The sequence below is a fragment of the Leuresthes tenuis genome, unplaced genomic scaffold (assembly GCF_036924035.1).
Source record: "Leuresthes tenuis unplaced genomic scaffold, fLeuTen1.0.hap1 SCAF_21, whole genome shotgun sequence".
In the NCBI taxonomy this organism is placed as follows: Eukaryota; Metazoa; Chordata; class Actinopteri; order Atheriniformes; family Atherinopsidae; genus Leuresthes; species Leuresthes tenuis.
This window is the reverse complement of record NW_027325375.1, coordinates 6802506-6822726: the sequence shown is the minus strand read 5'-3', so window position 1 is coordinate 6822726 and position 20221 is coordinate 6802506. Positions and strand designations below refer to the sequence as shown.

At 42.6% G+C, this 20221-nt stretch overlaps 29 non-coding genes across 29 annotated transcripts; all 29 read right to left on the bottom strand.

Moving 5' to 3' along the window:
• Nucleotides 1-415: 415 nt before the first annotated feature.
• trnar-acg (transfer RNA arginine (anticodon ACG)) lies at nucleotides 416-488 on the bottom strand. Its single transcript has one exon. It is a non-coding gene; the product is annotated as a tRNA-Arg (tRNA).
• A 114-nt stretch (nucleotides 489-602) lies between these two features.
• trnay-gua (transfer RNA tyrosine (anticodon GUA)) lies at nucleotides 603-691 on the bottom strand. The gene is given in 2 exon segments: nucleotides 603-638; nucleotides 655-691. It is a non-coding gene; the product is annotated as a tRNA-Tyr (tRNA).
• A 1617-nt stretch (nucleotides 692-2308) lies between these two features.
• Nucleotides 2309-2381, bottom strand: trnar-acg (transfer RNA arginine (anticodon ACG)). The gene has a single exon. It is a non-coding gene; the product is annotated as a tRNA-Arg (tRNA).
• A 114-nt stretch (nucleotides 2382-2495) lies between these two features.
• trnay-gua (transfer RNA tyrosine (anticodon GUA)) lies at nucleotides 2496-2584 on the bottom strand. The gene is given in 2 exon segments: nucleotides 2496-2531; nucleotides 2548-2584. It is a non-coding gene; the product is annotated as a tRNA-Tyr (tRNA).
• A 1132-nt stretch (nucleotides 2585-3716) lies between these two features.
• Nucleotides 3717-3789, bottom strand: trnar-acg (transfer RNA arginine (anticodon ACG)). Its single transcript has one exon. It is a non-coding gene; the product is annotated as a tRNA-Arg (tRNA).
• A 114-nt stretch (nucleotides 3790-3903) lies between these two features.
• Nucleotides 3904-3992, bottom strand: trnay-gua (transfer RNA tyrosine (anticodon GUA)). The gene is given in 2 exon segments: nucleotides 3904-3939; nucleotides 3956-3992. It is a non-coding gene; the product is annotated as a tRNA-Tyr (tRNA).
• A 1328-nt stretch (nucleotides 3993-5320) lies between these two features.
• Nucleotides 5321-5393, bottom strand: trnar-acg (transfer RNA arginine (anticodon ACG)). Its single transcript has one exon. It is a non-coding gene; the product is annotated as a tRNA-Arg (tRNA).
• Nucleotides 5394-5507: 114 nt separating this feature from the next.
• trnay-gua (transfer RNA tyrosine (anticodon GUA)) lies at nucleotides 5508-5596 on the bottom strand. The gene is given in 2 exon segments: nucleotides 5508-5543; nucleotides 5560-5596. It is a non-coding gene; the product is annotated as a tRNA-Tyr (tRNA).
• Nucleotides 5597-6007: 411 nt separating this feature from the next.
• Nucleotides 6008-6079, bottom strand: trnah-gug (transfer RNA histidin (anticodon GUG)). Its single transcript has one exon. It is a non-coding gene; the product is annotated as a tRNA-His (tRNA).
• Nucleotides 6080-6939: 860 nt separating this feature from the next.
• trnar-acg (transfer RNA arginine (anticodon ACG)) lies at nucleotides 6940-7012 on the bottom strand. Its single transcript has one exon. It is a non-coding gene; the product is annotated as a tRNA-Arg (tRNA).
• Nucleotides 7013-7126: 114 nt separating this feature from the next.
• On the bottom strand, nucleotides 7127-7215 carry trnay-gua (transfer RNA tyrosine (anticodon GUA)). Its single transcript is given in 2 exon segments — nucleotides 7127-7162; nucleotides 7179-7215. It is a non-coding gene; the product is annotated as a tRNA-Tyr (tRNA).
• Nucleotides 7216-8625: 1410 nt separating this feature from the next.
• Nucleotides 8626-8698, bottom strand: trnar-acg (transfer RNA arginine (anticodon ACG)). Its single transcript has one exon. It is a non-coding gene; the product is annotated as a tRNA-Arg (tRNA).
• Nucleotides 8699-8812: 114 nt separating this feature from the next.
• On the bottom strand, nucleotides 8813-8901 carry trnay-gua (transfer RNA tyrosine (anticodon GUA)). The gene is given in 2 exon segments: nucleotides 8813-8848; nucleotides 8865-8901. It is a non-coding gene; the product is annotated as a tRNA-Tyr (tRNA).
• A 411-nt stretch (nucleotides 8902-9312) lies between these two features.
• Nucleotides 9313-9384, bottom strand: trnah-gug (transfer RNA histidin (anticodon GUG)). Its single transcript has one exon. It is a non-coding gene; the product is annotated as a tRNA-His (tRNA).
• Nucleotides 9385-10508: 1124 nt separating this feature from the next.
• trnar-acg (transfer RNA arginine (anticodon ACG)) lies at nucleotides 10509-10581 on the bottom strand. Its single transcript has one exon. It is a non-coding gene; the product is annotated as a tRNA-Arg (tRNA).
• Nucleotides 10582-10695: 114 nt separating this feature from the next.
• trnay-gua (transfer RNA tyrosine (anticodon GUA)) lies at nucleotides 10696-10784 on the bottom strand. The gene is given in 2 exon segments: nucleotides 10696-10731; nucleotides 10748-10784. It is a non-coding gene; the product is annotated as a tRNA-Tyr (tRNA).
• A 411-nt stretch (nucleotides 10785-11195) lies between these two features.
• Nucleotides 11196-11267, bottom strand: trnah-gug (transfer RNA histidin (anticodon GUG)). Its single transcript has one exon. It is a non-coding gene; the product is annotated as a tRNA-His (tRNA).
• Nucleotides 11268-12401: 1134 nt separating this feature from the next.
• trnar-acg (transfer RNA arginine (anticodon ACG)) lies at nucleotides 12402-12474 on the bottom strand. The gene has a single exon. It is a non-coding gene; the product is annotated as a tRNA-Arg (tRNA).
• Nucleotides 12475-12588: 114 nt separating this feature from the next.
• On the bottom strand, nucleotides 12589-12677 carry trnay-gua (transfer RNA tyrosine (anticodon GUA)). The gene is given in 2 exon segments: nucleotides 12589-12624; nucleotides 12641-12677. It is a non-coding gene; the product is annotated as a tRNA-Tyr (tRNA).
• A 1814-nt stretch (nucleotides 12678-14491) lies between these two features.
• On the bottom strand, nucleotides 14492-14564 carry trnar-acg (transfer RNA arginine (anticodon ACG)). Its single transcript has one exon. It is a non-coding gene; the product is annotated as a tRNA-Arg (tRNA).
• Nucleotides 14565-14678: 114 nt separating this feature from the next.
• Nucleotides 14679-14767, bottom strand: trnay-gua (transfer RNA tyrosine (anticodon GUA)). Its single transcript is given in 2 exon segments — nucleotides 14679-14714; nucleotides 14731-14767. It is a non-coding gene; the product is annotated as a tRNA-Tyr (tRNA).
• A 411-nt stretch (nucleotides 14768-15178) lies between these two features.
• trnah-gug (transfer RNA histidin (anticodon GUG)) lies at nucleotides 15179-15250 on the bottom strand. The gene has a single exon. It is a non-coding gene; the product is annotated as a tRNA-His (tRNA).
• A 1109-nt stretch (nucleotides 15251-16359) lies between these two features.
• On the bottom strand, nucleotides 16360-16432 carry trnar-acg (transfer RNA arginine (anticodon ACG)). The gene has a single exon. It is a non-coding gene; the product is annotated as a tRNA-Arg (tRNA).
• A 114-nt stretch (nucleotides 16433-16546) lies between these two features.
• trnay-gua (transfer RNA tyrosine (anticodon GUA)) lies at nucleotides 16547-16635 on the bottom strand. Its single transcript is given in 2 exon segments — nucleotides 16547-16582; nucleotides 16599-16635. It is a non-coding gene; the product is annotated as a tRNA-Tyr (tRNA).
• A 1405-nt stretch (nucleotides 16636-18040) lies between these two features.
• On the bottom strand, nucleotides 18041-18113 carry trnar-acg (transfer RNA arginine (anticodon ACG)). The gene has a single exon. It is a non-coding gene; the product is annotated as a tRNA-Arg (tRNA).
• A 114-nt stretch (nucleotides 18114-18227) lies between these two features.
• On the bottom strand, nucleotides 18228-18316 carry trnay-gua (transfer RNA tyrosine (anticodon GUA)). Its single transcript is given in 2 exon segments — nucleotides 18228-18263; nucleotides 18280-18316. It is a non-coding gene; the product is annotated as a tRNA-Tyr (tRNA).
• A 411-nt stretch (nucleotides 18317-18727) lies between these two features.
• Nucleotides 18728-18799, bottom strand: trnah-gug (transfer RNA histidin (anticodon GUG)). The gene has a single exon. It is a non-coding gene; the product is annotated as a tRNA-His (tRNA).
• A 1094-nt stretch (nucleotides 18800-19893) lies between these two features.
• On the bottom strand, nucleotides 19894-19966 carry trnar-acg (transfer RNA arginine (anticodon ACG)). Its single transcript has one exon. It is a non-coding gene; the product is annotated as a tRNA-Arg (tRNA).
• Nucleotides 19967-20080: 114 nt separating this feature from the next.
• On the bottom strand, nucleotides 20081-20169 carry trnay-gua (transfer RNA tyrosine (anticodon GUA)). The gene is given in 2 exon segments: nucleotides 20081-20116; nucleotides 20133-20169. It is a non-coding gene; the product is annotated as a tRNA-Tyr (tRNA).
• Between the last annotated feature and the right edge of the window lie 52 nt (nucleotides 20170-20221).

The following is a 20221-nucleotide window of genomic DNA, read 5'->3' as shown; positions in this document are numbered from 1 at the left end:
GTTTTGTTTTGTTTTGGTTTGTTTTGGTTTGTTTTGTTTTGTACTTTCCCCCTTGTTCCATAACTGTTGCACAGCAGTTTCCTTCGGGATAAATACAGCCTCTTGAATCTTGAATTTTGCATCTTTTCCCCAATTATGTGATTGAAAACACCTTCAAATCCCAAGGATAGTATATCTAGCTCTGCTGCATGTGGCTTCGATGTATGTTTTTTTGTGTTTGGAGCAAAATCATTGACAGGAAAGACAAAGCGGAAGAGGAACTTTCCTTTTGGTGCTGCAAGATAAGACGGTGTGTGGCATCTTTGGGGCATAAGTGTGCTGGGATACTCAGGGAGTAGAGAGAAGAAGTTTTAAAGGTTTCCTGTTCCACAGCAGTGGGAGAGCTGAGAAACATCAGAAGCTGAAACTTGCATGCTGAGCTAGCTAGGAGTTGAACCTAGAATCTTCTGATCCGTACTCAGACGCGTTATCCATTGCGCCACTAGCCCTTCATGAAAGCAAAAGGAGTGTGGCAGAGTTTCCCCAAAAAGGGCCCTTCCAACAGCTTTTAAAGGTTTACAGGAGTAGGCCTTCAGAGTCTCTGTACACATAAGCTCGACCCATCCTTCGAGCCGGAATTGAACCAGCGACCTAAGGATAACTGGTGTTGGGCACCTACAGTCCTCCGCTCTACCAACTGAGCTATCGAAGGGAGCGTCGGCAGAGGTTCTTGTCATCAGCTGTAGGAATGCAAGTAATGAGGCTTTAGCTAAGTGTCCTGGGACACCTGCAGTTCTGTGCTGTACCAAATGAGTTATGGAAAGGAGCCAGGGGCTTGGCCTGTTTATCAGTTAAATAAATGCAAAAAGTGATGAGAAACCATCAGTTTCGGATGCGTTTCAGATAAAACCAGCATCAGTTTCTAACATGCATTTAGTCGTTACAAAACATATCTGGCATCTATATGGGTAAGTCTCCACTTGGTCCAACACAGATGTTGATACTTTCAGGCGTTTGATGTGGGACAGATGCCTTTAGACAGAAATTCCCAAAAAGATGGAGACGTTCAAGCTCAAAGTGGTAACTTTTTTCAGCAATGCAAAAATACATTTCTACCTAGGTTTGCCGTGATCCGGATTCGAACCGGGGTTGCTGCGACCACAACGCAGAGTACTAACCACTATACGATCACGGCAGGTTTTCAGTTGTGTGTGGTTAGCTTTATTTTATCTTATTTGTCTATTTTATTTTATTTAGTACTTTCCCCCTTGATCCATAACTGTTGCACAGCAGTTTCCTTCGGGATTAAACTTCAAACTGCATTTCTACCTAGGTTTGCCATGACCCGAATTCTAACCGGGGTTCCTGCGACCACAACGCAGAGTACTAACCACTATACGATCACGGCAGGTTGCTGCTTTCTGCGGTTAGCTTTATTTGATCTTATTTGTCTATTTCATTTTATTTAGTACTTTCCTCCTTGTTCCATAACTGTTGCACAGCAGTTTCCTTCGGGATTAAACTACAAACTGCATTTCTACCTAGGTTTGCCATGACCCAAATTCTAACCAGGGTTCCTGCGACCACAACGCAGAGTACTAACCACTATACGATCACGGCAGGTATCTGCTTTCCGCGGTTAGCTTTATTTTATCTTATTTTTCTATTTTATTTTATTTAGTACTTTCCCCCTTGTTCCATAACTGTTACTATAAACTGCAATTCTACCTCGGTTTGCCATGACCCGAATTCTAACAGGGGTTGCTGCGACCACAACGCAGAATACTAACCACTATATGATCACGGCAGGTTGCTGCTTTCTGTTGTGTGTGGTTAGCTTTATTTTATTGTTTTGTTTTGTTTTGTTTTGTTTTGTTTTGTTTTGTTTTGTTTTGTTTTGTTTTGTTTTGTTTTGTTTTGTTTTGTTTTGTTTTGTTTTGTTTTGTTTTGTTTTGTACTTTCCCCCTTGTTCCATAACTGTTGCACAGCAGTTTCCTTCGGGATAAATACAGCCTCTTGAATCTTGAATTTTGCATCTTTTCCCCAATTATGTGATTGAAAACACCTTCAAATCCCAAGGATAGTATATCTAGCTCTGCTGCATGTGGCTTCGATGTATGTTTTTTTGTGTTTGGAGCAAAATCATTGACAGGAAAGACAAAGCGGAAGAGGAACTTTCCTTTTGGTGCTGCAAGATAAGACGGTGTGTGGCATCTTTGGGGCATAAGTGTGCTGGGATACTCAGGGAGTAGAGAGAAGAAGTTTTAAAGGTTTCCTGTTCTGCAGCAGTGGGAGAGCTGAGAAACATCAGAAGCTGAAGCTTGCATGCTGAGCTAGCTAGGAGTTGAACCTAGAATCTTCTGATCCGTACTCAGACGCGTTATCCATTGCGCCACTAGCCCTTCATGAAAGCAAAAGGAGTGTGGCAGAGTTTCCCCAAAAAGGGCCCTTCCAACAGCTTTTAAAGGTTTACAGGAGTAGGCCTTCAGAGTCTCTGTACACATAAGCTCGACCCATCCTTCGAGCCGGAATTGAACCAGCGACCTAAGGATAACTGGTGTTGGGCACCTACAGTCCTCCGCTCTACCAACTGAGCTATCGAAGGGAGCTTTGGCAGAGGTTCTTGTCATCAGCTGTAGGAATGCAAGTAATGAGGCTTTAGCTAAGTGTCCTGGGACACCTGCAGTTCTGTGCTGTACCAAATGAGTTATGGAAAGGAGCCAGGGGCTTGGCCTGTTTATCAGTTAAATAAATGCAAAAAGTGATGAGAAACCATCAGTTTCGGATGCGTTTCAGATAAAACCAGCATCAGTTTCTAACATGCATTTAGTCGTTACAAAACATATCTGGCATCTATATGGGTAAGTCTCCACTTGGTCCAACACAGATGTTGATACTTTCAGGCGTTTGATGTGGGACAGATGCCTTTAGACAGAAATTCCCAAAAAGATGGAGACGTTCAAGCTCAAAGTGGCAACTTTTTTCAGCAATGCAAAAATACATTTCTACCTAGGTTTGCTGTGACTCGGATTCAAACCGGGGTTGCTGCGACCACAACGCAGAGTACTAACCACTATACGATCACGGCAGGTATCTGCTTTCCGCGGTTAGCTTTATTTTATCTTATTTTTCTATTTTATTTTATTTAGTACTTTCCCCCTTGTTCCATAACTGTTACTATAAACTGCAATTCTACCTCGGTTTGCCATGACCCGAATTCTAACAGGGGTTGCTGCGACCACAACGCAGAATACTAACCACTATATGATCACGGCAGGTTGCTGCTTTCTGTTGTGTGTGGTTAGCTTTATTTTATTGTTTTGTTTTGTTTTGTTTTGTTTTGTTTTGTTTTGTTTTGTTTTGTACTTTCCCCCTTGTTCCATAACTGTTGCACAGCAGTTTCCTTCGGGATAAATACAGCCTCTTGAATCTTGAATTTTGCATCTTTTCCCCAATTATGTGATTGAAAACACCTTCAAATCCCAAGGATAGTATATCTAGCTCTGCTGCATGTGGCTTCGATGTATGTTTTTTTGTGTTTGGAGCAAAATCATTGACAGGAAAGACAAAGCGGAAGAGGAACTTTCCTTTTGGTGCTGCAAGATAAGACGGTGTGTGGCATCTTTGGGGCATAAGTGTGCTGGGATACTCAGGGAGTAGAGAGAAGAAGTTTTAAAGGTTTCCTGTTCTGCAGCAGTGGGAGAGCTGAGAAACATCAGAAGCTGAAGCTTGCATGCCGAGCTAGCTAGGAGTTGAACCTAGAATCTTCTGATCCGTACTCAGACGCGTTATCCATTGCGCCACTAGCCCTTCATGAAAGCAAAAGGAGTGTGGCAGAGTTTCCCCAAAAAGGGCCCTTCCAACAGCTTTTAAAGGTTTACAGGAGTAGGCCTTCAGAGTCTCTGTACACATAAGCTCGACCCATCCTTCGAGCCGGAATTGAACCAGCGACCTAAGGATAACTGGTGTTGGGCACCTACAGTCCTCCGCTCTACCAACTGAGCTATCGAAGGGAGCTTTGGCAGAGGTTCTTGTCATCAGCTGTAGGAATGCAAGTAATGAGGCTTTAGCTAAGTGTCCTGGGACAACTGCAGTTCTGTGCTGTACCAAATGAGTTATGGAAAGGAGCCAGGGGCTTGGCCTGTTTATCAGTTAAATAAATGCAAAAAGTGATGAGAAACCATCAGTTTCGGATGCGTTTCAGATAAAACCAGCATCAGTTTCTAACATGCATTTAGTCGTTACAAAACATATCTGGCATCTATATGGGTAAGTCTCCACTTGGTCCAACACAGATGTTGATACTTTCAGGCGTTTGATGTGGGACAGATGCCTTTAGACAGAAATTCCCAAAAAGATGGAGACGTTCAAGCTCAAAGTGGCAACTTTTTTCAGCAATGCAAAAATACATTTCTACCTAGGTTTGCCGTGACTCGGATTCGAACCGGGGTTGCTGCGACCACAACGCAGAGTACTAACCACTATACGATCATGGCAGGTTTTCAGTTGTGTGTGGTTAGCTTTATTTTATCTTATTTGTCTATTTTATTTTATTTAGTACTTTCCCCCTTGATCCATAACTGTTGCACAGCAGTTTCCTTCGGGATTAAACTTCAATCTGCATTTCTACCTAGGTTTGCCATGACCCGAATTCTAACCGGGGTTCCTGCGACCACAACGCAGAGTACTAACCACTATACGATCACGGCAGGTTGCTGCTTTCCGCGGTTAGCTTTATTTTATCTTATTTTTCTATTTTATTTTATTTAGTACTTTCCCCCTTGTTCCATAACTGTTACTACAAACTGGAACAAGGGGGAAAGTACAAAACAAAACAAAACAAAACAAAACAAAACAAAACAAAACAAAACAAAACAAAACAATAAAATAAAGCTAACCACACACAACAGAAAGCAGTAACCTGCCGTGATCATATAGTGGTTAGTATTCTGCGTTGTGGTCGCAGCAACCCTGGTTAGAATTCGGGTCATGGCAAACCGAGGTAGAATTGCAGTTTGTAGTAACAGTTATGGAACAAGGGGGAAAGTACTAAATAAAATAAAATAGAAAAATAAGATAAAATAAAGCTAACCACGGAAAGCAGCAACCTGCCGTGATCGTATAGTGGTTAGTACTCTGCGTTGTGGTCGCAGGAACCCCGGTTAGAATTCGGGTCATGGCAAACCTAGGTAGAAATGCAGATTGAAGTTTCTCAGTGTGTGGCATCTTTGGGGCATAAGTGTGCTGGGATACTCAGGGAGTAGAGAGAAGAAGTTTTAAAGGTTTCCTGTTCTGCAGCAGTGGGAGAGCTGAGAAACATCAGAAGCTGAAGCTTGCATGCCGAGCTAGCTAGGAGTTGAACCTAGAATCTTCTGATCCGTACTCAGACGCGTTATCCATTGCGCCACTAGCCCTTCATGAAAGCAAAAGGAGTGTGGCAGAGTTTCCCCAAAAAGGGCCCTTCCAACAGCTTTTAAAGGTTTACACGAGTAGGCCTTCAGAGTCTCTGTACACATAAGCTCGACCCATCCTTCGAGCCGGAATTGAACCAGCGACCTAAGGATAACTGGTGTTGGGCACCTACAGTCCTCCGCTCTACCAACTGAGCTATCGAAGGGAGCGACGGCAGAGGTTCTTGTCATCAGCTGTAGGAATGCAAGTAATGAGGCTTTAGCTAAGTGTCCTGGGACACCTGCAGTTCTGTGCTGTACCAAATGAGTTATGGAAAGGAGCCAGGGGCTTGGCCTGTTTATCAGTTAAATAAATGCAAAAAGTGATGAGAAACCATCAGTTTCGGATGCGTTTCAGATAAAACCAGCATCAGTTTCTAACATGCATTTAGTCGTTACAAAACATATCTGGCATCTATATGGGTAAGTCTCCACTTGGTCCAACACAGATGTTGATACTTTCAGGCGTTTGATGTGGGACAGATGCCTTTAGACAGAAATTCCCAAAAAGATGAAGACGTTCAAGCTCAAAGTGGCAACTTTTTTCAGCAATGCAAAAATACATTTCTACCTAGGTTTGCCGTGACCCGGATTCGAACCGGGGTTGCTGCGACCACAACGCAGAGTACTAACCACTATACGATCACGGCAGGTTTTCAGTTGTGTGTGGTTAGCTTTATTTTATCTTATTTGTTTATTTTATTTTATTTAGTACTTTCCCCCTTGATCCATAACTGTTGCACAGCAGTTTCCTTCGGGATTAAACTTCAATCTGCATTTCTACCTAGGTTTGCCATGACCCGAATTCTAACCGGGGTTCCTGCGACCACAACGCAGAGTACTAACCACTATACGATCACGGCAGGTTGCTGCTTTCTGCGGTTAGCTTTATTTGATCTTATTTGTCTATTTCATTTTATTTAGTACTTTCCTCCTTGTTCCATAACTGTTGCACAGCAGTTTCCTTCGGGATTAAACTACAAACTGCATTTCTACCTAGGTTTGCCATGACCCAAATTCTAACCAGGGTTCCTGCGACCACAACGCAGAGTACTAACCACTATACGATCACGGCAGGTATCTGCTTTCCGCGGTTAGCTTTATTTTATCTTATTTTTCTATTTTATTTTATTTAGTACTTTCCCCCTTGTTCCATAACTGTTGCACAGCAGTTTCCTTCGGGATAAATACAGCCTCTTGAATCTTGAATTTTGCATCTTTTCCCCAATTATGTGATTGAAAACACCTTCAAATCCCAAGGATAGTATATCTAGCTCTGCTGCATGTGGCTTCGATGTATGTTTTTTTGTGTTTGGAGCAAAATCATTGACAGGAAAGACAAAGCGGAAGAGGAACTTTCCTTTTGGTGCTGCAAGATAAGACGGTGTGTGGCATCTTTGGGGCATAAGTGTGCTGGGATACTCAGGGAGTAGAGAGAAGAAGTTTTAAAGGTTTCCTGTTCTGCAGCAGTGGGAGAGCTGAGAAACATCAGAAGCTGAAGCTTGCATGCCGAGCTAGCTAGGAGTTGAACCTAGAATCTTCTGATCCGTACTCAGACGCGTTATCCATTGCGCCACTAGCCCTTCATGAAAGCAAAAGGAGTGTGGCAGAGTTTCCCCAAAAAGGGCCCTTCCAACAGCTTTTAAAGGTTTACAGGAGTAGGCCTTCAGAGTCTCTGTACACATAAGCTCGACCCATCCTTCGAGCCGGAATTGAACCAGCGACCTAAGGATAACTGGTGTTGGGCACCTACAGTCCTCCGCTCTACCAACTGAGCTATCGAAGGGAGCGACGGCAGAGGTTCTTGTCATCAGCTGTAGGAATGCAAGTGATGAGGCTTTAGCTAAGTGTCCTGGGACACCTGCAGTTCTGTGCTGTACCAAATGAGTTATGGAAAGGAGCCAGGGGCTTGGCCTGTTTATCAGTTAAATAAATGCAAAAAGTGATGAGAAACCATCAGTTTCGGATGCGTTTCAGATAAAACCAGCATCAGTTTCTAACATGCATTTAGTCGTTACAAAACATATCTGGCATCTATATGGGTAAGTCTCCACTTGGTCCAACACAGATGTTGATACTTTCAGGCGTTTGATGTGGGACAGATGCCTTTAGACAGAAATTCCCAAAAAGATGGAGACGTTCAAGCTCAAAGTGGCAACTTTTTTCAGCAATGCAAAAATACATTTCTACCTAGGTTTGCCGTGACTCGGATTCGAACCGGGGTTGCTGCGACCACAACGCAGAGTACTAACCACTATACGATCACGGCAGGTTTTCAGTTGTGTGTGGTTAGCTTTATTTTATCTTATTTGTCTATTTTATTTTATTTAGTACTTTCCCCCTTGATCCATAACTGTTGCACAGCAGTTTCCTTCGGGATTAAACTTCAATCTGCATTTCTACCTAGGTTTGCCATGACCCGAATTCTAACCGGGGTTCCTGCGACCACAACGCAGAGTACTAACCACTATACGATCACGGCAGGTTGCTGCTTTCCGCGGTTAGCTTTATTTTATCTTATTTTTCTATTTTATTTTATTTAGTACTTTCCCCCTTGTTCCATAACTGTTACTACAAACTGCAATTCTACCTCGGTTTGCCATGACCCGAATTCTAACCAGGGTTGCTGCGACCACAACGCAGAATACTAACCACTATATGATCACGGCAGGTTACTGCTTTCTGTTGTGTGTGGTTAGCTTTATTTTATTGTTTTGTTTTGTTTTGTTTTGTTTTGTTTTGTTTTGTTTTGTTTTGTTTTGTTTTGTTTTGTTTTGTTTTGTTTTGTTTTGTTTTGTTTTGGTTTGGTTTGTTTTGTTTTGTACTTTCCCCCTTGTTCCATAACTGTTGCACAGCAGTTTCCTTCGGGATAAATACAGCCTCTTGAATCTTGAATTTTGCATCTTTTCCCCAATTATGTGATTGAAAACACCTTCAAATCCCAAGGATAGTATATCTAGCTCTGCTGCATGTGGCTTCGATGTATGTTTTTTTGTGTTTGGAGCAAAATCATTGACAGGAAAGACAAAGCGGAAGAGGAACTTTCCTTTTGGTGCTGCAAGATAAGACGGTGTGTGGCATCTTTGGGGCATAAGTGTGCTGGGATACTCAGGGAGTAGAGAGAAGAAGTTTTAAAGGTTTCCTGTTCCACAGCAGTGGGAGAGCTGAGAAACATCAGAAGCTGAAACTTGCATGCTGAGCTAGCTAGGAGTTGAACCTAGAATCTTCTGATCCGTACTCAGACGCGTTATCCATTGCGCCACTAGCCCTTCATGAAAGCAAAAGGAGTGTGGCAGAGTTTCCCCAAAAAGGGCCCTTCCAACAGCTTTTAAAGGTTTACAGGAGTAGGCCTTCAGAGTCTCTGTACACATAAGCTCGACCCATCCTTCGAGCCGGAATTGAACCAGCGACCTAAGGATAACTGGTGTTGGGCACCTACAGTCCTCCGCTCTACCAACTGAGCTATCGAAGGGAGCGACGGCAGAGGTTCTTGTCATCAGCTGTAGGAATGCAAGTAATGAGGCTTTAGCTAAGTGTCCTGGGACACCTGCAGTTCTGTGCTGTACCAAATGAGTTATGGAAAGGAGCCAGGGGCTTGGCCTGTTTATCAGTTAAATAAATGCAAAAAGTGATGAGAAACCATCAGTTTCGGATGCGTTTCAGATAAAACCAGCATCAGTTTCTAACATGCATTTAGTCGTTACAAAACATATCTGGCATCTATATGGGTAAGTCTCCACTTGGTCCAACACAGATGTTGATACTTTCAGGCGTTTGATGTGGGACAGATGCCTTTAGACAGAAATTCCCAAAAAGATGGAGACGTTCAAGCTCAAAGTGGTAACTTTTTTCAGCAATGCAAAAATACATTTCTACCTAGGTTTGCCGTGACCCGGATTCGAACCGGGGTTGCTGCGACCACAACGCAGAGTACTAACCACTATACGATCACGGCAGGTTTTCAGTTGTGTGTGGTTAGCTTTATTTTATCTTATTTGTCTATTTTATTTTATTTAGTACTTTCCCCCTTGATCCATAACTGTTGCACAGCAGTTTCCTTCGGGATTAAACTTCAAACTGCATTTCTACCTAGGTTTGCCATGACCCGAATTCTAACCGGGGTTCCTGCGACCACAACGCAGAGTACTAACCACTATACGATCACGGCAGGTTGCTGCTTTCTGCGGTTAGCTTTATTTGATCTTATTTGTCTATTTCATTTTATTTAGTACTTTCCTCCTTGTTCCATAACTGTTGCACAGCAGTTTCCTTCGGGATTAAACTACAAACTGCATTTCTACCTAGGTTTGCCATGACCCAAATTCTAACCGGGGTTCCTGCGACCACAACGCAGAGTACTAACCACTATACGATCACGGCAGGTTGCTGCTTTCCGCGGTTAGCTTTATTTTATCTTATTTTTCTATTTTATTTTATTTAGTACTTTCCCCCTTGTTCCATAACTGTTACTATAAACTGCAATTCTACCTCGGTTTGCCATGACCCGAATTCTAACAGGGGTTGCTGCGACCACAACGCAGAATACTAACCACTATATGATCACGGCAGGTTGCTGCTTTCTGTTGTGTGTGGTTAGCTTTATTTTATTGTTTTGTTTTGTTTTGTTTTGTTTTGTTTTGTTTTGTTTTGTTTTGTTTTGTTTTGTTTTGTTTTGTTTTGTTTTGTTTTGTTTTGTTTTGTTTTGTACTTTCCCCCTTGTTCCATAACTGTTGCACAGCAGTTTCCTTCGGGATAAATACAGCCTCTTGAATCTTGAATTTTGCATCTTTTCCCCAATTATGTGATTGAAAACACCTTCAAATCCCAAGGATAGTATATCTAGCTCTGCTGCATGTGGCTTCGATGTATGTTTTTTTGTGTTTGGAGCAAAATCATTGACAGGAAAGACAAAGCGGAAGAGGAACTTTCCTTTTGGTGCTGCAAGATAAGACGGTGTGTGGCATCTTTGGGGCATAAGTGTGCTGGGATACTCAGGGAGTAGAGAGAAGAAGTTTTAAAGGTTTCCTGTTCTGCAGCAGTGGGAGAGCTGAGAAACATCAGAAGCTGAAGCTTGCATGCCGAGCTAGCTAGGAGTTGAACCTAGAATCTTCTGATCCGTACTCAGACGCGTTATCCATTGCGCCACTAGCCCTTCATGAAAGCAAAAGGAGTGTGGCAGAGTTTCCCCAAAAAGGGCCCTTCCAACAGCTTTTAAAGGTTTACAGGAGTAGGCCTTCAGAGTCTCTGTACACATAAGCTCGACCCATCCTTCGAGCCGGAATTGAACCAGCGACCTAAGGATAACTGGTGTTGGGCACCTACAGTCCTCCGCTCTACCAACTGAGTTATCGAAGGGAGCGACGGCAGAGGTTCTTGTCATCAGCTGTAGGAATGCAAGTAATGAGGCTTTAGCTAAGTGTCCTGGGACACCTGCAGTTCTGTGCTGTACCAAATGAGTTATGGAAAGGAGCCAGGGGCTTGGCCTGTTTATCAGTTAAATAAATGCAAAAAGTGATGAGAAACCATCAGTTTCGGATGCGTTTCAGATAAAACCAGCATCAGTTTCTAACATGCATTTAGTCGTTACAAAACATATCTGGCATCTATATGGGTAAGTCTCCACTTGGTCCAACACAGATGTTGATACTTTCAGGCGTTTGATGTGGGACAGATGCCTTTAGACAGAAATTCCCAAAAAGATGGAGACGTTCAAGCTCAAAGTGGTAACTTTTTTCAGCAATGCAAAAATACATTTCTACCTAGGTTTGCCGTGACCCGGATTCGAACCGGGGTTGCTGCGACCACAACGCAGAGTACTAACCACTATACGATCACGGCAGGTTTTCAGTTGTGTGTGGTTAGCTTTATTTTATCTTATTTGTCTATTTTATTTTATTTAGTACTTTCCCCCTTGATCCATAACTGTTGCACAGCAGTTTCCTTCGGGATTAAACTTCAAACTGCATTTCTACCTAGGTTTGCCATGACCCGAATTCTAACCGGGGTTCCTGCGACCACAACGCAGAGTACTAACCACTATACGATCACGGCAGGTTGCTGCTTTCTGCGGTTAGCTTTATTTGATCTTATTTGTCTATTTCATTTTATTTAGTACTTTCCTCCTTGTTCCATAACTGTTGCACAGCAGTTTCCTTCGGGATTAAACTACAAACTGCATTTCTACCTAGGTTTGCCATGACCCAAATTCTAACCGGGGTTCCTGCGACCACAACGCAGAGTACTAACCACTATACGATCACGGCAGGTTGCTGCTTTCCGCGGTTAGCTTTATTTTATCTTATTTTTCTATTTTATTTTATTTAGTACTTTCCCCCTTGTTCCATAACTGTTACTATAAACTGCAATTCTACCTCGGTTTGCCATGACCCGAATTCTAACAGGGGTTGCTGCGACCACAACGCAGAATACTAACCACTATATGATCACGGCAGGTTGCTGCTTTCTGTTGTGTGTGGTTAGCTTTATTTTATTGTTTTGTTTTGTTTTGTTTTGTTTTGTTTTGTTTTGTTTTGTTTTGTTTTGTTTTGTTTTGTTTTGTTTTGTTTTGTTTTGTTTTGTTTTGGTTTGTTTTGTTTTGTACTTTCCCCCTTGTTCCATAACTGTTGCACAGCAGTTTCCTTCGGGATAAATACAGCCTCTTGAATCTTGAATTTTGCATCTTTTCCCCAATTATGTGATTGAAAACACCTTCAAATCCCAAGGATAGTATATCTAGCTCTGCTGCATGTGGCTTCGATGTATGTTTTTTTGTGTTTGGAGCAAAATCATTGACAGGAAAGACAAAGCGGAAGAGGAACTTTCCTTTTGGTGCTGCAAGATAAGACGGTGTGTGGCATCTTTGGGGCATAAGTGTGCTGGGATACTCAGGGAGTAGAGAGAAGAAGTTTTAAAGGTTTCCTGTTCTGCAGCAGTGGGAGAGCTGAGAAACATCAGAAGCTGAAGCTTGCATGCCGAGCTAGCTAGGAGTTGAACCTAGAATCTTCTGATCCGTACTCAGACGCGTTATCCATTGCGCCACTAGCCCTTCATGAAAGCAAAAGGAGTGTGGCAGAGTTTCCCCAAAAAGGGCCCTTCCAACAGCTTTTAAAGGTTTACAGGAGTAGGCCTTCAGAGTCTCTGTACACATAAGCTCGACCCATCCTTCGAGCCGGAATTGAACCAGCGACCTAAGGATAACTGGTGTTAGGCACCTACAGTCCTCCGCTCTACCAACTGAGCTATCGAAGGGAGCGACGGCAGAGGTTCTTGTCATCAGCTGTAGTAATGCAAGTAATGAGGCTTTAGCTAAGTGTCCTGGGACACCTGCAGTTCTGTGCTGTACCAAATGAGTTATGGAAAGGAGCCAGGGGCTTGGCCTGTTTATCAGTTAAATAAATGCAAAAAGTGATGAGAAACCATCAGTTTCGGATGCGTTTCAGATAAAACCAGCATCAGTTTCTAACATGCATTTAGTCGTTACAAAACATATCTGGCATCTATATGGGTAAGTCTCCACTTGGTCCAACACAGATGTTGATACTTTCAGGCGTTTGATGTGGGACAGATGCCTTTAGACAGAAATTCCCAAAAAGATGGAGACGTTCAAGCTCAAAGTGGCAACTTTTTTCAGCAATGCAAAAATACATTTCTACCTAGGTTTGCCGTGACTCGGATTCGAACCGGGGTTGCTGCGACCACAACGCAGAGTACTAACCACTATACGATCACGGCAGGTTTTCAGTTGTGTGTGGTTAGCTTTATTTTATCTTATTTGTCTATTTTATTTTATTTAGTACTTTCCCCCTTGATCCATAACTGTTGCACAGCAGTTTCCTTCGGGATTAAACTTCAATCTGCATTTCTACCTAGGTTTGCCATGACCCGAATTCTAACCGGGGTTCCTGCGACCACAACGCAGAGTACTAACCACTATACGATCACGGCAGGTTGCTGCTTTCTGCGGTTAGCTTTATTTGATCTTATTTGTCTATTTCATTTTATTTAGTACTTTCCTCCTTGTTCCATAACTGTTGCACAGCAGTTTCCTTCGGGATTAAACTACAAACTGCATTTCTACCTAGGTTTGCCATGACCCAAATTCTAACCAGGGTTCCTGCGACCACAACGCAGAGTACTAACCACTATACGATCACGGCAGGTATCTGCTTTCCGCGGTTAGCTTTATTTTATCTTATTTTTCTATTTTATTTTATTTAGTACTTTCCCCCTTGTTCCATAACTGTTACTATAAACTGCAATTCTACCTCGGTTTGCCATGACCCGAATTCTAACAGGGGTTGCTGCGACCACAACGCAGAATACTAACCACTATATGATCACGGCAGGTTGCTGCTTTCTGTTGTGTGTGGTTAGCTTTATTTTATTGTTTTGTTTTGTTTTGTTTTGTTTTGTTTTGTTTTGTTTTGTTTTGTTTTGTTTTGTTTTGTTTTGTTTTGTTTTGTACTTTCCCCCTTGTTCCATAACTGTTACTACAAACTGGAACAAGGGGGAAAGTACAAAACAAAACAAAACAAAACAAAACAAAACAAAACAAAACAAAACAAAACAAAACAAAACAAAACAAAACAAAACAAAACAAAACAATAAAATAAAGCTAACCACACACAACAGAAAGCAGTAACCTGCCGTGATCATATAGTGGTTAGTATTCTGCGTTGTGGTCGCAGCAACCCTGGTTAGAATTCGGGTCATGGCAAACCGAGGTAGAATTGCAGTTTGTAGTAACAGTTATGGAACAAGGGGGAAAGTACTAAATAAAATAAAATAGAAAAATAAGATAAAATAAAGCTAACCGCGGAAAGCAGCAACCTGCCGTGATCGTATAGTGGTTAGTACTCTGCGTTGTGGTCGCAGGAACCCCGGTTAGAATTCGGGTCATGGCAAACCTAGGTAGAAATGCAGATTGAAGTTTCTCAGTGTGTGGCATCTTTGGGGCATAAGTGTGCTGGGATACTCAGGGAGTAGAGAGAAGAAGTTTTAAAGGTTTCCTGTTCTGCAGCAGTGGGAGAGCTGAGAAACATCAGAAGCTGAAGCTTGCATGCCGAGCTAGCTAGGAGTTGAACCTAGAATCTTCTGATCCGTACTCAGACGCGTTATCCATTGCGCCACTAGCCCTTCATGAAAGCAAAAGGAGTGTGGCAGAGTTTCCCCAAAAAGGGCCCTTCCAACAGCTTTTAAAGGTTTACACGAGTAGGCCTTCAGAGTCTCTGTACACATAAGCTCGACCCATCCTTCGAGCCGGAATTGAACCAGCGACCTAAGGATAACTGGTGTTGGGCACCTACAGTCCTCCGCTCTACCAACTGAGCTATCGAAGGGAGCGACGGCAGAGGTTCTTGTCATCAGCTGTAGGAATGCAAGTAATGAGGCTTTAGCTAAGTGTCCTGGGACACCTGCAGTTCTGTGCTGTACCAAATGAGTTATGGAAAGGAGCCAGGGGCTTGGCCTGTTTATCAGTTAAATAAATGCAAAAAGTGATGAGAAACCATCAGTTTCGGATGCGTTTCAGATAAAACCAGCATCAGTTTCTAACATGCATTTAGTCGTTACAAAACATATCTGGCATCTATATGGGTAAGTCTCCACTTGGTCCAACACAGATGTTGATACTTTCAGGCGTTTGATGTGGGACAGATGCCTTTAGACAGAAATTCCCAAAAAGATGAAGACGTTCAAGCTCAAAGTGGCAACTTTTTTCAGCAATGCAAAAATACATTTCTACCTAGGTTTGCCGTGACCCGGATTCGAACCGGGGTTGCTGCGACCACAACGCAGAGTACTAACCACTATACGATCACGGCAGGTTTTCAGTTGTGTGTGGTTAGCTTTATTTTATCTTATTTGTCTATTTTATTTTATTTAGTACTTTCCCCCTTGATCCATAACTGTTGCACAGCAGTTTCCTTCGGGATTAAACTTCAATCTGCATTTCTACCTAGGTTTGCCATGACCCGAATTCTAACCGGGGTTCCTGCGACCACAACGCAGAGTACTAACCACTATACGATCACGGCAGGTTGCTGCTTTCTGCGGTTAGCTTTATTTGATCTTATTTGTCTATTTCATTTTATTTAGTACTTTCCTCCTTGTTCCATAACTGTTGCACAGCAGTTTCCTTCGGGATTAAACTACAAACTGCATTTCTACCTAGGTTTGCCATGACCCAAATTCTAACCAGGGTTCCTGCGACCACAACGCAGAGTACTAACCACTATACGATCACGGCAGGTATCTGCTTTCCGCGGTTAGCTTTATTTTATCTTATTTTTCTATTTTATTTTATTTAGTACTTTCCCCCTTGTTCCATAACTGTTACTATAAACTGCAATTCTACCTCGGTTTGCCATGACCCGAATTCTAACAGGGGTTGCTGCGACCACAACGCAGAATACTAACCACTATATGATCACGGCAGGTTGCTGCTTTCTGTTGTGTGTGGTTAGCTTTATTTTATTGTTTTGTTTTGTTTTGTTTTGTTTTGTTTTGTTTTGTTTTGTTTTGTTTTGTTTTGTTTTGTTTTGTTTTGTTTTGTTTTGTACTTTCCCCCTTGTTCCATAACTGTTGCACAGCAGTTTCCTTCGGGATAAATACAGCCTCTTGAATCTTGAATTTTGCATCTTTTCCCCAATTATGTGATTGAAAACACCTTCAAATCCCAAGGATAGTATATCTAGCTCTGCTGCATGTGGCTTCGATGTATGTTTTTTTGTGTTTGGAGCAAAATCATTGACAGGAAAGACAAAGCGGAAGAGGAACTTTCCTTTTGGTGCTGCAAGATAAGACGGTGTGTGGCATCTTTGGGGCATAAGTGTGCTGGGATACTCAGGGAGTAGAGAGAAGAAGTTTTAAAGGTTTCCTGTTCTGCAGCAGTGGGAGAGCTGAGAAACATCAGAAGCTGAAGCTTGCATGCCGAGCTAGCTAGGAGTTGAACCTAGAATCTTCTGATCCGTACTCAGACGCGTTATCCATTGCGCCACTAGCCCTTCATGAAAGCAAAAGGAGTGTGGCAGAGTTTCCCCAAAAAGGGCCCTTCCAACAGCTTTTAAAGGTTTACAGGAGTAGGCCTTCAGAGTCTCTGTACACATAAGCTCGACCCATCCTTCGAGCCGGAATTGAACCAGCGACCTAAGGATAACTGGTGTTGGGCACCTACAGTCCTCCGCTCTACCAACTGAGCTATCGAAGGGAGCGTCGGCAGAGGTTCTTGTCATCAGCTGTAGTAATGCAAGTAATGAGGCTTTAGCTAAGTGTCCTGGGACACCTGCAGTTCTGTGCTGTACCAAATGAGTTATGGAAAGGAGCCAGGGGCTTGGCCTGTTTATCAGTTAAATAAATGCAAAAAGTGATGAGAAACCATCAGTTTCGGATGCGTTTCAGATAAAACCAGCATCAGTTTCTAACATGCATTTAGTCGTTACAAAACATATCTGGCATCTATATGGGTAAGTCTCCACTTGGTCCAACACAGATGTTGATACTTTCAGGCGTTTGATGTGGGACAGATGCCTTTAGACAGAAATTCCCAAAAAGATGGAGACGTTCAAGCTCAAAGTGGCAACTTTTTTCAGCAATGCAAAAATACATTTCTACCTAGGTTTGCCGTGACTCGGATTCGAACCGGGGTTGCTGCGACCACAACGCAGAGTACTAACCACTATACGATCACGGCAGGTTTTCAGTTGTGTGTGGTTAGCTTTATTTTATCTTATTTGTCTATTTTATTTTATTTAGTACTTTCCCCCTTGATCCATAACTGTTGCACAGCAGTTTCCTTCGGGATTAAACTTCAATCTGCATTTCTACCTAGGTTTGCCATGACCCGAATTCTAACCGGGGTTCCTGCGACCACAACGCAGAGTACTAACCACTATACGATCACGGCAGGTTGCTGCTTTCCGCGGTTAGCTTTATTTTATCTTATTTTTCTATTTTATTTTATTTAGTACTTTCCCCCTTGTTCCATAACTGTTACTACAAACTGCAATTCTACCTCGGTTTGCCATGACCCGAATTCTAACCAGGGTTGCTGCGACCACAACGCAGAATACTAACCACTATATGATCACGGCAGGTTACTGCTTTCTGTTGTGTGTGGTTAGCTTTATTTTACTGTTTTGTTTTGTTTTGTTTTGTTTTGTTTTGTTTTGTTTTGTTTTGTTTTGTTTTGTTTTGTTTTGTTTTGTTTTGTTTTGTTTTGTTTTGTTTTGTTTTGTTTTGTACTTTCCCCCTTGTTCCATAACTGTTGCACAGCAGTTTCCTTCGGGATAAATACAGCCTCTTGAATCTTTAATTTTGCATCTTTTCCCCAATTATGTGATTGAAAACACCTTCAAATCCCAAGGATAGTATATCTAGCTCTGCTGCATGTGGCTTCGATGTATGTTTTTTTGTGTTTGGAGCAAAATCATTGACAGGAAAGACAAAGCGGAAGAGGAACTTTCCTTTTGGTGCTGCAAGATAAGACGGTGTGTGGCATCTTTGGGGCATAAGTGTGCTGGGATACTCAGGGAGTAGAGAGAAGAAGTTTTAAAGGTTTCCTGTTCTGCAGCAGTGGGAGAGCTGAGAAACATCAGAAGCTGAAGCTTGCATGCCGAGCTAGCTAGGAGTTGAACCTAGAATCTTCTGATCCGTACTCAGACGCGTTATCCATTGCGCCACTAGCCCTTCATGAAAGCAAAAGGAGTGTGGCAGAGTTTCCCCAAAAAGGGCCCTTCCAACAGCTTTTAAAGGTTTACAGGAGTAGGCCTTCAGAGTCTCTGTACACATAAGCTCGACCCATCCTTCGAGCCGGAATTGAACCAGCGACCTAAGGATAACTGGTGTTGGGCACCTACAGTCCTCCGCTCTACCAACTGAGTTATCGAAGGGAGCGACGGCAGAGGTTCTTGTCATCAGCTGTAGGAATGCAAGTAATGAGGCTTTAGCTAAGTGTCCTGGGACACCTGCAGTTCTGTGCTGTACCAAATGAGTTATGGAAAGGAGCCAGGGGCTTGGCCTGTTTATCAGTTAAATAAATGCAAAAAGTGATGAGAAACCATCAGTTTCGGATGCGTTTCAGATAAAACCAGCATCAGTTTCTAACATGCATTTAGTCGTTACAAAACATATCTGGCATCTATATGGGTAAGTCTCCACTTGGTCCAACACAGATGTTGATACTTTCAGGCGTTTGATGTGGGACAGATGCCTTTAGACAGAAATTCCCAAAAAGATGGAGACGTTCAAGCTCAAAGTGGCAACTTTTTTCAGCAATGCAAAAATACATTTCTACCTAGGTTTGCCGTGACCCGGATTCGAACCGGGGTTGCTGCGACCACAACGCAGAGTACTAACCACTATACGATCACGGCAGGTTTTCAGTTGTGTGTGGTTAGCTTTATTTTATCTTATTTGTCTATTTTATTTTATTTAGTACTTTCCCCCTTGATCCATAACTGTTGCACAGCAGTTTCCTTCGGGATTAAACTTCAATCTGCATTTCTACCTAGGTTTGCCATGACCCGAATTCTAACCGGGGTTCCTGCGACCACAACGCAGAGTACTAACCACTATACGATCACGGCAGGTTGCTGCTTTCTGCGGTTAGCTTTATTTGATCTTATTTGTCTATTTCATTTTATTTAGTACTTTCCTCCTTGTTCCATAACTGTTGCACAGCAGTTTCCTTCGGGATTAAACTACAAACTGCATTTCTACCTAGGTTTGCCATGACCCAAATTCTAACCAGGGTTCCTGCGACCACAACGCAGAGTACTAACCACTATACGATCACGGCAGGTATCTGCTTTCCGCGTTTAGCTTTATTTTATCTTATTTTTCTATTTTATTTTATTTAGTACTTTCCCCCTTGTTCCATAACTGTTACTATAAACTGCAATTCTACCTCGGTTTGCCATGACCCGAATTCTAACAGGGGTTGCTGCGACCACAACGCAGAATACTAACCACTATATGATCACGGCAGGTTGCTGCTTTCTGTTGTGTGTGGTTAGCTTTATTTTATTGTTTTGTTTTGTTTTGTTTTGTTTTGTTTTGTTTTGTTTTGTTTTGTTTTGTTTTGTTTTGTTTTGTACTTTCCCCCTTGTTCCATAACTGTTGCACAGCAGTTTCCTTCGGGATAAATACAGCCTCTTGAATCTTGAATTTTGCATCTTTTCCCCAATTATGTGATTGAAAACACCTTCAAATCCCAAGGATAGTATATCTAGCTCTGCTGCATGTGGCTTCGATGTATGTTTTTTTGTGTTTGGAGCAAAATCATTGACAGGAAAGACAAAGCGGAAGAGGAACTTTCCTTTTGGTGCTGCAAGATAAGACGTTGTGTGGCATCTTTGGGGCATAAGTGTGCTGGGATACTCAGGGAGTAGAGAGAAGAAGTTTTAAAGGTTTCCTGTTCTGCAGCAGTGGGAGAGCTGAGAAACATCAGAAGCTGAAGCTTGCATGCCGAGCTAGCTAGGAGTTGAACCTAGAATCTTCTGATCCGTACTCAGACGCGTTATCCATTGCGCCACTAGCCCTTCATGAAAGCAAAAGGAGTGTGGCAGAGTTTCCCCAAAAAGGGCCCTTCCAACAGCTTTTAAAGGTTTACAGGAGTAGGCCTTCAGAGTCTCTGTACACATAAGCTCGACCCATCCTTCGAGCCGGAATTGAACCAGCGACCTAAGGATAACTGGTGTTGGGCACCTACAGTCCTCCGCTCTACCAACTGAGCTATCGAAGGGAGCGTCGGCAGAGGTTCTTGTCATCAGCTGTAGGAATGCAAGTAATGAGGC